The sequence below is a fragment of the Mustela nigripes genome, chromosome 13 (genome assembly GCF_022355385.1).
Source record: "Mustela nigripes isolate SB6536 chromosome 13, MUSNIG.SB6536, whole genome shotgun sequence".
Classification (NCBI taxonomy): Eukaryota; Metazoa; Chordata; class Mammalia; order Carnivora; family Mustelidae; genus Mustela; species Mustela nigripes.
The window spans coordinates 58,542,512-58,552,826 of NC_081569.1; positions in this window are offsets into that span (position 1 = coordinate 58,542,512).

The window sequence follows — 10,315 nt, forward strand, 5'->3', positions numbered from 1 at the left end:
ACACTATCCCATCATACCAAGGAGCTCACTTAGAACAGAGGAGGAACAATAATGAGCACATGATCATGGGATCTGCTGGTCTTGTCACATACTGTACCACCCAGAAGCTTTTGATTTTACAGGGTGAAGAAACAGCCTTTGGGGGTGTTTCTGGAGCACATTACTGTTTATGCTTAAGGATGGAGTATCATCCTTCAGGATGCAGTGAACCCCCTTAATCAATGGGTAGTACATGATACTGAGCCCGCTCTATATAGAGCACATGGCTCAGGCAGGACAAGAATATGGTAGTTCCACTTACCACTCCACCCAATGACCTACCCAGGGAATATAGGCCTTCCACAAATTCCTGGCTCTGAGGATATAGAGATTCTGGCTCCAAGAATGTAAATACTTCCACCAGGGACATTGCTGGAATCCCACTAAACTTTAAGCTAAGGCTGCTACCCAGACACTTTGGACTTCTTTTGCCGAGAGATCAACAGACAAGAAAAGTCATCATCCTTGCAGGAACAACTGACCACGATCATCAGAAGAAGGCTGGGCTGTTGTGAAACAATGAGGATAGAGAAGACTATGTTTGGCAAAGAGAAGGAGCTCTGGGGCATCTCATGTTAATCCCCTAACCAATTATACTGGTAAATGGATAAGAGCAGGAGTCATGGCTTGAGAAGAGCATGATAACCAGGAGCTCATCTCCTTCAAGGTTAAAGATCTGGGTCACCCACCAGGTATCCCCCTGGACCATCAGAACTCTTAGCCAAGGGGGAGGTGAATCTACAGTGGATTGTAGAGGAAGGATTTGATGGAGTGTCAGGTGTCCCTGAGAGCAGGTGCTTTGATGAATACTATAATTTCTCCCATTAAACTTCCTTTTGTATGTTTCTCTAGGAAACAAGGTTGGCCAGTAATTCTAGAGGCTCTGTTCCCAGATAGGATTATTTTTTAAAAGGTACATGTGGATCCAAGAGATGCAAGGAGTGATTTCAGTGGATGCTGTGATATGTTACCTGATTCCCCACTTCAGTTCTGAGGATTCATTCCCCCAGTTGCCAGGATCATTAGCTGCTAGAAGCTAGCAGTGGGGTCCTTCTCCAAGAATTGCCCTTGGCTCGAGGGAGATGCCTCACCTAAGGTCATGTCTGTTCCCTCCCTTCAGGAGGCACCTGAAGCCAGTGAGTGGCCAGGGTCCAAAAGCTCAGTCCCTGTGCCTCATTTTGGGATAACTGTAAAGAGTTCTCTAAACTCCAGATCTCCCCAAGATCAGCTGAGGTCATTGTAATACATCATAGCTCAACTTCTTTCTCTGCCCAGCCCTTCCCCTCACTCTCTCACAGATGTTGAGGGCACTCCCTAGTAAATTTCCTACCACAAATCTCTAGCTTGGAGTCTATTTCCTTGGATCATGATCAAAAACACAACAGAAGAAAAAAATCCTAAAAAAAATCACACACATTGACCCCAAGGTCTCACATCCAAGACAGTCCAAGGAAATAGTGAGAGATGAAATCAGAGTTTTGAGTTGGCTCGTGTGGCAATATAATTTAAAAACCTATGGAGCATCTAAATGTTCCAAAAGAGAGGATAACTAAAATAATAACCTAGAATTCTTCACAGCCATGACAGTTCATATTTTTGAAACATATGTAGTGATGTGGGAAAGTATTCACAATATAACAAGTGAAAACAGCAGGATACTATAAAACTAAAATGGTCCACAAACATGTCACTTGAAGAACTATAAAGTGTAAGAGAAATTCAGTGACCCAGAGGTGAATGTATGAGGAAAATCCAAGAAAAAAGTCACATTTCATTTGAGTAAAATTTCTCTCTCACAGCCAGTGTCATTTTTCGATAAAATAAAATACAGTGAGATCTCCAGCATGGGGTATTTTGAGGATGGCAAAAATGACCTCTTGGCAAACTTGATCTAGAGTGGAATTCGGTATTAATTTACAATGATAAGGTACGTTTTAGCGGTCTGGAATTCCATACTACAGTGGCTAAGTATCTAGGAGGTGTGTGATTTTAGTCTGCTTTCCTCTGTTTTCTCCTCATTTGCATTGCTTTAGTTGGTTTTCCTTAGTTAACAACCTCACTCTTGAAGATGTCTGATTTCTTTGGCTTATTTTGACAATTCAGGGAAAAGAAATTTGCTTGATCATTCCCACCTCAAAAATCCTAAAATCCTCTGGCCTTCATCACAAGCATTAGAGAAGAAGAATTCAAATAAAAGAAACTCATTCAGATGACACCACCAAGAATTTTGAGGTAATAGTAAGGAGTAACCCAGCTCTAATACTAAGGGGGGAGGGAATGATTTTTAAAAGTAAGGTTTTATATCTGGATAAACTAATAGTGATGTGAAGTTATGCTTCATATTCAAACCATCCCCTGTGCATATGCTCTCACTCTCAGCAGAGCCCAACCACACCAAAGCCATTCAAAGAATCTGACCCCATTTCCCCGCCAAGACCCTGATGTTTTCTAGGTTGGAATAAAAATCAAGCATTCTCATTTTCTCAGGTCCTTCCCCTCACCCTCAAGATAGTTCAAACACCAAGGAAGCAAGATGGCAGAGAAGCAGCATGCTGAGATGACATTGGATAGCAGGAGTTCAGCTAGCTAGTTATTAAACCATTCTGGAATACCTACAAACCCAACAGGAGATTGAAGAGAAGAAGAGCAGCAATTCTATAAACAGAAAATTGATCACTTTCTGAAAGGTAGGACCTGCAGGGAAGTGAATCTGAATTGATGGGAAGATAGACCATGGGGGAGTGGGAGGGGCTCCCAGCAAGGGGTGTAGCAATGAAGCACAAAATCAGAACTTTTAGAAGTTGCTCCAGAGGCTAAGTGGGGTGGAGCCTTCACAGGGACAGTGTGGTCTCAGGACCTGTGGGGTCACAGAAAGACCGTGGGTGTCTGAGTGTAATAGAGCTCCCAGGTATCAGAGCAGGGAAGCTGGCTACAGAGACGGAAGCCGAGGAGTGAGCTTCATCTCAGGGTTACCTTAAAGGTTACCTTAAACTGTTATCTGCGGTGCAGTCATACCACTGCTCTTTAAGCAGGGACCCCACAAGTGGCAGATCCAGGGAGACTCACCTTCCTCTTCTGGAGGCAGGAATCTACTGGGTTTGGAGACTCCAAATGGGGTCATGCATCATAGACAGAAATGCTCCGTCACAGGCCAGTGATCTCAGAGCTCAGCCAGAGACCAGGGAGACCAAAGTGATTGAGCACTTTTCTCTGAGGGCACACCGAGGAGTGGGGCACCAAGCTCTCGGCTCCTCTGGGCTGGAGATTGGAAGGCTGCCATTTTCATTCCCATCCTCCAGAGCTCTACGGAAAGCTTCAGGGAACAAAAGCTTTCAAGCAAACCCAAGCAGAGTACTTAGCCTGGCCCCTGGCAAGGGCAATGCAATTTCACCTTGGGCAAAGACACTTGAGAATCACTACAATAGGCCCCTCCCCCAGAAGATCAGCATGAAATCCAGCCAAGACCAAGCTCACTGATCAAGGAGAACAGCGGAATTGCAGAGGAGGGGAAAGCAAAGTATGGAATTCATGGTTTTCTCTCCATAATTCTTTAGTCTTGTAAAGTTAATTAATTTTTTTAATTTTATTTTTTTCTTATTCTAATCTTTTTAACTTTTACTCTTTCCTCTTTTAATGTTTTTTAACTAGTTTATCTTAACAATACCTTTCTTTAAAAAAAATCTTTTTAAACTTTCATTATTATAGTCATATTTTATCCTTCATTGTATCTAACTTTATTTTTTGTATACATATAGGGTTTTTGTTCTGAAAGATTTTGGGATACAATTTCTTCTAATAGATCAAAATATACCCTAAATCTAGCACAGGGCTTTGTTCTATTCTCCAGCCTGAGCAAATTCTCTACACTTTCCTTTTCTTTTCCAACCAACTTATTTTATCAATTCCTTTTTCAGAATCTTTTTTTAATTTTCATCTTTACAGTCATATTCTATCCCTTCCTCATGTTTACTCTTATTTTTGTTTATGTATGTTTTTCTTTCTTAAAAAATTTGGGAGGTAGTTTCTTCTAAGAGACCAGAATACACCCAAAGTTAAGTGGGTGGCACTGTTCTATTCACCAGTCTAATATATAAATTTTTTATCTATTTTATTTTATTTTATTTTCCCTCCTTTTTTCTCCCCCCATTTAGGATCTCTTCTGATTTGGTTAGCGTATATTTTTCTGGGGTCTTTGTCACTCTTTTAGTATTTTACTCTCTTATTCATATATTCTTATCTGGATAAAATGACAAGGCAGAAAAACTCACCACAAAAACAGGAACAAGAGGCAGTACCAAGAGCTAGAGACCTAATCAATATGGACATTGGTAATATGTCAGATCTGGAGTTCAGAATGACAATTCTCAAGGTGCTAGCTGGGCTCAAAAAAGGCATGGAAGATATTAGAGAATCCCTTTCTGGAGAAATAAAAGAACTAAAATCTAACTAAGTTGAAATCAAAAAAGCTCTTAATAAAGTGCAATCAAAAATGGAGGCTCTTACTGCTTGGATAAATGAAGCAGAAGAGAGAATTAGTGATATAGAAGACAAATGATGGATAATAAAGAAGCTGAGCAAAAGAGACAAACAACTACTGGACCACAAGGGGAGAATTCAAGAGGTAAGTGATGCATAAAATGAAACAATATTAGAATAATTGGGATCCCAGAAGAAGAAGAAAGAGAGGAGCAGAAGGTATATTGGAGCAAATTATAATAGAGAATTTCCCTAATATGGCAAAGGGAACAAGCATCAAAATCCAGGAGACATCCAGATGGCTACATCATGCTCTCTGTTCAGCCTAGACCCTGCTTCTCCCTCTCCCTCTGCCTGTAGCTCTGCCTATTTGTGCTCTGTCTCTCTGTTTCTTCACCAAGGGGAATGGGTTGGAGAACTAAAAGGGACAAAGAGATCTTAAAGAGACTGTATGATGACACAAGGAAAGTAACAGTAAAATAATATAATATATATATATATATATATATATATATATATATATATATATATATGAATGAGTGGCACAGAGGATTTAATCCCTTTCCACTCTGTAGATCAGGGGAACTCTTGCTGTAGGACCATTTGAAGAAAAGTCCCTGTAGAACCAGAACACTTGTGTTTATTCAACAACTGTTTTGAAAGCTCTTGCTCTATGTCAGGCACTCCGTTAGGTGCTAAAGACATGACGACCTAGACTCTGCCCTCATGGAAATTATATTGTAGCAGCTCAGAGATTTATTAGATTGTTCTCCAAACCCAGCCGACTGCACCCTAGTCGGTGGAGACACACCCATGCTGTGGGCTCCTCCATCCCTTAGAGGCTCCCAGGAGTGCTGACAAAGGGGAACACCAGCCAGAACCATCCCGAGAAAAGGATTACCTGGAACAGCTCAAGGAAATCTTCAGAGCGGCACCTGTTTCCCTCTCCTCCACTGCTGCCAAGCAGGAAGACAAGACCAAACTGGAGAGAGAGATGGCCAAACCCCAGAGGAGTGCCAAAGCCTCAGAGGGAGCGTCAGCCCTGGGTGCTGGGGCAGCCCTGGGCAAAACCACACGAGAGGCGAAGTTTGTAAAGGTACCAACTTCACCTCATTATCAATCTCCCAGACACTACCTCCACTGTCAGTTGCCTTAAATATGCCCCCAATCTTCCAAGAAGCCCAGACATGCCATAAAATGGGTGTCTGATTAAGAAGGCAAACGAGGCTTAACCTCACCAGGGATGTCTCTGCAGCCCCTGGCCAGTCCTCTACCCAGCCAGGCAGAAGAGGTGTAATGGAAAAACCCGGGCTCCTGGCCAGAAGGACCCGGTTTTCCACCCCAGTTCCACCACTTACTATCTGGTGACTGCGGGCAAGTTACTTAACCTCTTTCAAGCCCCAATGCTCATGACCATAAAATGTAGATAATAATGCCCATCCAAGTACCTTCTGGGAAAGATTAAAACATAAATGTGCTCTTCGTTCCTTATCCTCTCCTTCATCTTTTAAGGTTAATCTATAGATCTCACCAAACACAAAGTAAAATAAAATGAAATATTTAAGATAGGGGCACCTGGGTGCACCATCCATTAAGCATTTGCCTTTGGTTCAGGTCATAATCCCAGGGTCCTGGGATCGAGCCCCGCCTCGGGCTCCCTGCAGGGTATTTGCTTCTCCCTCTCCCACTCCCCCTGCTCGTGTTCCCCTTTAGCTGTCTCTCTCTCTCTCACTCTCTCTCTCAACTAAATAAATTCAAAAAAAGTAAAATTAATAAATAAAAAAATAAAATAGGCATTGACAGAAACCCCATCCTGAATAGGGAGTCCCACCTGTGGTTTGCTATCACTGGTTGCCTTGGTTGGAAAGGGCCAGAGCCCTGGTGCTAAGATCCAGGAGATCACTTTAGCCAAATCCAGGCCTCTGGGCAAAATGTGTGGAAGAAGCTATCAGTATTATAATCCCCCTGAGAAAGAGCATGAAAAGAATGTGTACTCTTGGTTGCTCTATAAAGTTCTAGGTTTGGGGCGCCTGGGTGGCTCAGTGGGTTAAAGCCTCTGCCTTTGGCTCGGGTCATGATCTCAGGGTCCTAGGATCGAGCCCCGCATCAGGTTCTCTGCTCAGTGGGGAGCCTGCTTCCTCCTCTCTTCTCTCTCTCTGCCTGTCTCTTTGCTTACTTGTGATCTCTGTCAAATAAATAAATAAAATCTTAAAAAAAAAAGTTCTAGGTTCTGAAGAGTCTATACTAGACATAATGAAGAAAAGAAAGATAGGACTTGGCTTCATTTACAGAGGTGAGGTCACTGGGATTTGCTGCCTGTTACCTGGCCAGACCTCAGGGCTGGCCTCCCCCCCAAAACTACGTAGTACTCTCCATCAGGCTGCCTGTGCTCAGCCCCATCACCTGGCTCTTCCCCCTAACAGAGCTGAGCTTCTGTTTTCCTCCCCCTGTGCCCTTGATCCTGCTCTTCTCTCCACCTACAAAGCCCTCCTTCCCTGTTTGCCCCTCTCCCTCCCCATATGCACACGCTCCAGCTCAGATGGACCTTGCCCCAGGCGGGGCAAGTTAATAGAAGCCAGAGCCCAGGGCGTCTGTGGACCCGGGCCCAGGGGTCTGCGGGAGCTGATCAGGCTAGTACAGACCTGGGACTTCCTTTGGAATGTGGTTCTCAACCAGGGTGCCCTTAGAACCCGTTTGGGAGTTTTAAAACATTTGACAGCCAGAGCCCACGGAAACCTACTAAATCACAGTACCTTGTGGGGAGGGGCTGCCTGGGCATCTGTATTTTTAAAAGGTTCCACCTTTGCAGCTCTGGCTAAAAACCACCACTCCCAGATAAGGACTTTTCTATATAAAAGAAATTGGATGCCATGGTATCACTTCAAAGACTCTACAAGTAGAGCTGATGGAAAATAACCCAAAAAAGCAGGTGTTGGACAACCAGGCCCTTTACAAATCAAACGGGCCAGGTAATAAAAAGTTTGGGATGTTCAAAGACTTGAGTAAGAAATCAGGCGAAGGTTTCATTATTTCTCAAGATTTATTGGCTAGCAGAGGGGGGGGATGGAGTGGAAACTGTGTCTGGACATGGGTCCTGAAATTAGCCAGCACCTGTAGGTCTGTAATTAGCAAAGCAAAAACAGTCAGAAGTAAAAATATAATTTATAACTTTGTCTAGGATGGTAAAAATCTCAGGCAATAAGCAAAAACGTTTGCTTAAGGACAAACAATGCAACAACATGACAGCTTATTTTTTTGTTTTGGAAAGGGTAACCATATGATGGGAGAAAGAAACGTAGCAGAATTTGCCTTCTTGGACTTGAGTTGCAGCATTTTGTACAGCAACTCATGAAATTTTAATTGCCGAAATGGTTCACATGTGCAGAGGGAGCAAGTCACGTGGGTTGAATACTAACAAAAAGACCATGAAGGAAAGGTGAGACTCTCTGGCAAGTCTCCAGAAAGAAGAGGGGGGTCGTGGGGTATCCTGGGATCCATGATTGCTCACTTTAGGTTTAATTCTGTATCCTAGTCAGCAATGTAGAAAAAAGAACAAAAGACCCCTGAAAGCAATCTGAAGAAGACTTATAAATGAAGATGTTGGCAAACCCCTAGGAGATGAGCAAATTGAGATGGTGGGCTCACAGGTTTAACCTATGGATAAAATAGCAGAAAGCTGAGATTATTTATAAAAAGGCAAAGTCACACATCGGGGGGACATTAATCAGAACCCCTCTATACGGCCAAAACAAAAGTACCCAGGGCACAAAAGTGTCCAAAGCAACAGAGGTTAAGAGTGACCAGGACCCAGGTGAGGGAGGGCCCTACGCACAGAAGCCCAAAAGCCCACCCCAGCCCACCCTTACTGACCCATTCTTCAGATCAGCCTCATCCACAGCCACAGCATGGACAAAGGCAAAGCATGCTATCTCTACTGATTACCAGTCATACATGGCTTCTTTCTAGAAAAATAAAAAGTCACAATAAATATCCAATCACCAGATAATCCAGGTCAAGATCTTTTTCCCGGCCATTGCCATACTTTAAACAGCATGTACCAAGGCCACACTCTAGGAAGTTTTCATTCTTCTGCAGCAGTTTGATCTAAGAAAGAAAAAAGGGAGTCTGAGTTGGCCTGTGGAGGGGAGAAAGAGATCTCAACAGCCAGCAGGTGCTGAAAGCCTGCTGTGGGCGTAGCCCTTTTATTAGACACCTGATTCCCATTGCTAGGAGGCGGCTGTCACCCGGAGGAGCTGCGAATACGTAGGGCGAGGGCAATCAGCTGTGTTTGAATTTGTCCTCAGAGCTGCAGGTCTCTGCTCTTTCCCTCTGCCACCCAGTCACCCGCTGTTGTCTTTAAGAGGGCTCATCCCCCATTTTATTCCTGGCCCCACTTCCACCTGTCTGCCTGTGCTTCTAGAGCCTTCAGAGCATGGGTGGGCAGAGCTAGCAGGCCGACCCTTTCCCTGATGTTCAGCCAATGAGCAAGCCTCTCCTTTATGTCCTATTGGTGGTTCCCGCCAATATCGTGGCCCCTCTGGCTCCTTACCAAGCCAGGGAGGGCAAAGATCCCCCTTCTTGTGGGAGTCCCTCTACTCCTTGGACAGGTTTTATGCAGAATTCAGCGGTTTCTGACTTCTAGTGCCAGGACTGGTGGCCCAGTGGGTCAAGAATCAGGCAGAAGGAAATGAAAAGGAGCAATATGGCAGTCCGGCAATTAAAAGGACATAAAGGGCAATGTAGGATCCCCTGAGGTGGGCAGAAGGCAAGGCATTTAAGAGTGCAGACATTGAAGCTAGAGGGTTTGGGAATGAATCCTGGCTCTGGCATTTCTATGTGAGTCTGAGTAATTCTCTGCCTCAGTTTCCTCATCAGTAAAATGGGTTGTAGGGAGCATTCTGAGGGAAGCACTTAGAAATGCTCCACAGATGCTAGAAAACAAAAGTGGAGCAGAGGCGAGGCTTCCAGAAGTCTCAAAATACATTCTCAACATCCCTAGATGAAGACTATTCATAGACTTCCTTCCCTCGTTTACCTCTCCTGGGACCAGTCCGTGTTCCTCCTCCTCCGTGCAGAGCAATACACTTCTCAAGTTGTTCTTGCAACTGTTTATCCCAAGTGAAACGCGAAATAACAAAGTGTGCGCTGAAGCTGGATGGCTGTCAGCAACAGGCCTCCTTGGGCAGAGAGAAGGAGTTGTGGCTGGGGGGTGAAGGAGAAACGATCATGAAGCTGGCTGGATCCCCAAAAGTCCAGTCAACATATCCAGCCCTGACAGATGCTTCTTCCTGACGTTAGGTAAGTCTTTTCTATTTTGGACCACGTGGGCAAATTGAGACGTGGTTGAGATATTGAAAATTTCTGTCCGAACACAGGGTGCTGAACCCAAGCCAAAAAAAGCAGATGAACAAGCCTGACCCTCCTGCCGGTCCCTCTTCTTAGTGCATCTCACCATCCTTGAAAAACCTCTGCTGTGACAGCTGTTGCTGTTTCTGCCACTAAGGAGAGAGGACTGGACAAGGGCCCCACTTTCTGAAAGGGTTTCCTGGCCCACAGCCTTCAACAGGAGCAATAATAGAAAAGGCAGGGAACAAGGAAATGAAACTCCGCACCGTTCTACTGCAGCTGCTGGCCCCAAAAGCAGCTTTGGAGGCCATCTTTGGATTTCTTGAGATTTTCCAGTATCTAGCACATAGTAGGTTCTCAAAACATATCTACAGAATGAAGAAAACACAAAGAATGCATTGCAAGGGTGACTGGGTTTCTGTAGCTTACTCCCAGAGGAAATAGGGAAAAACAT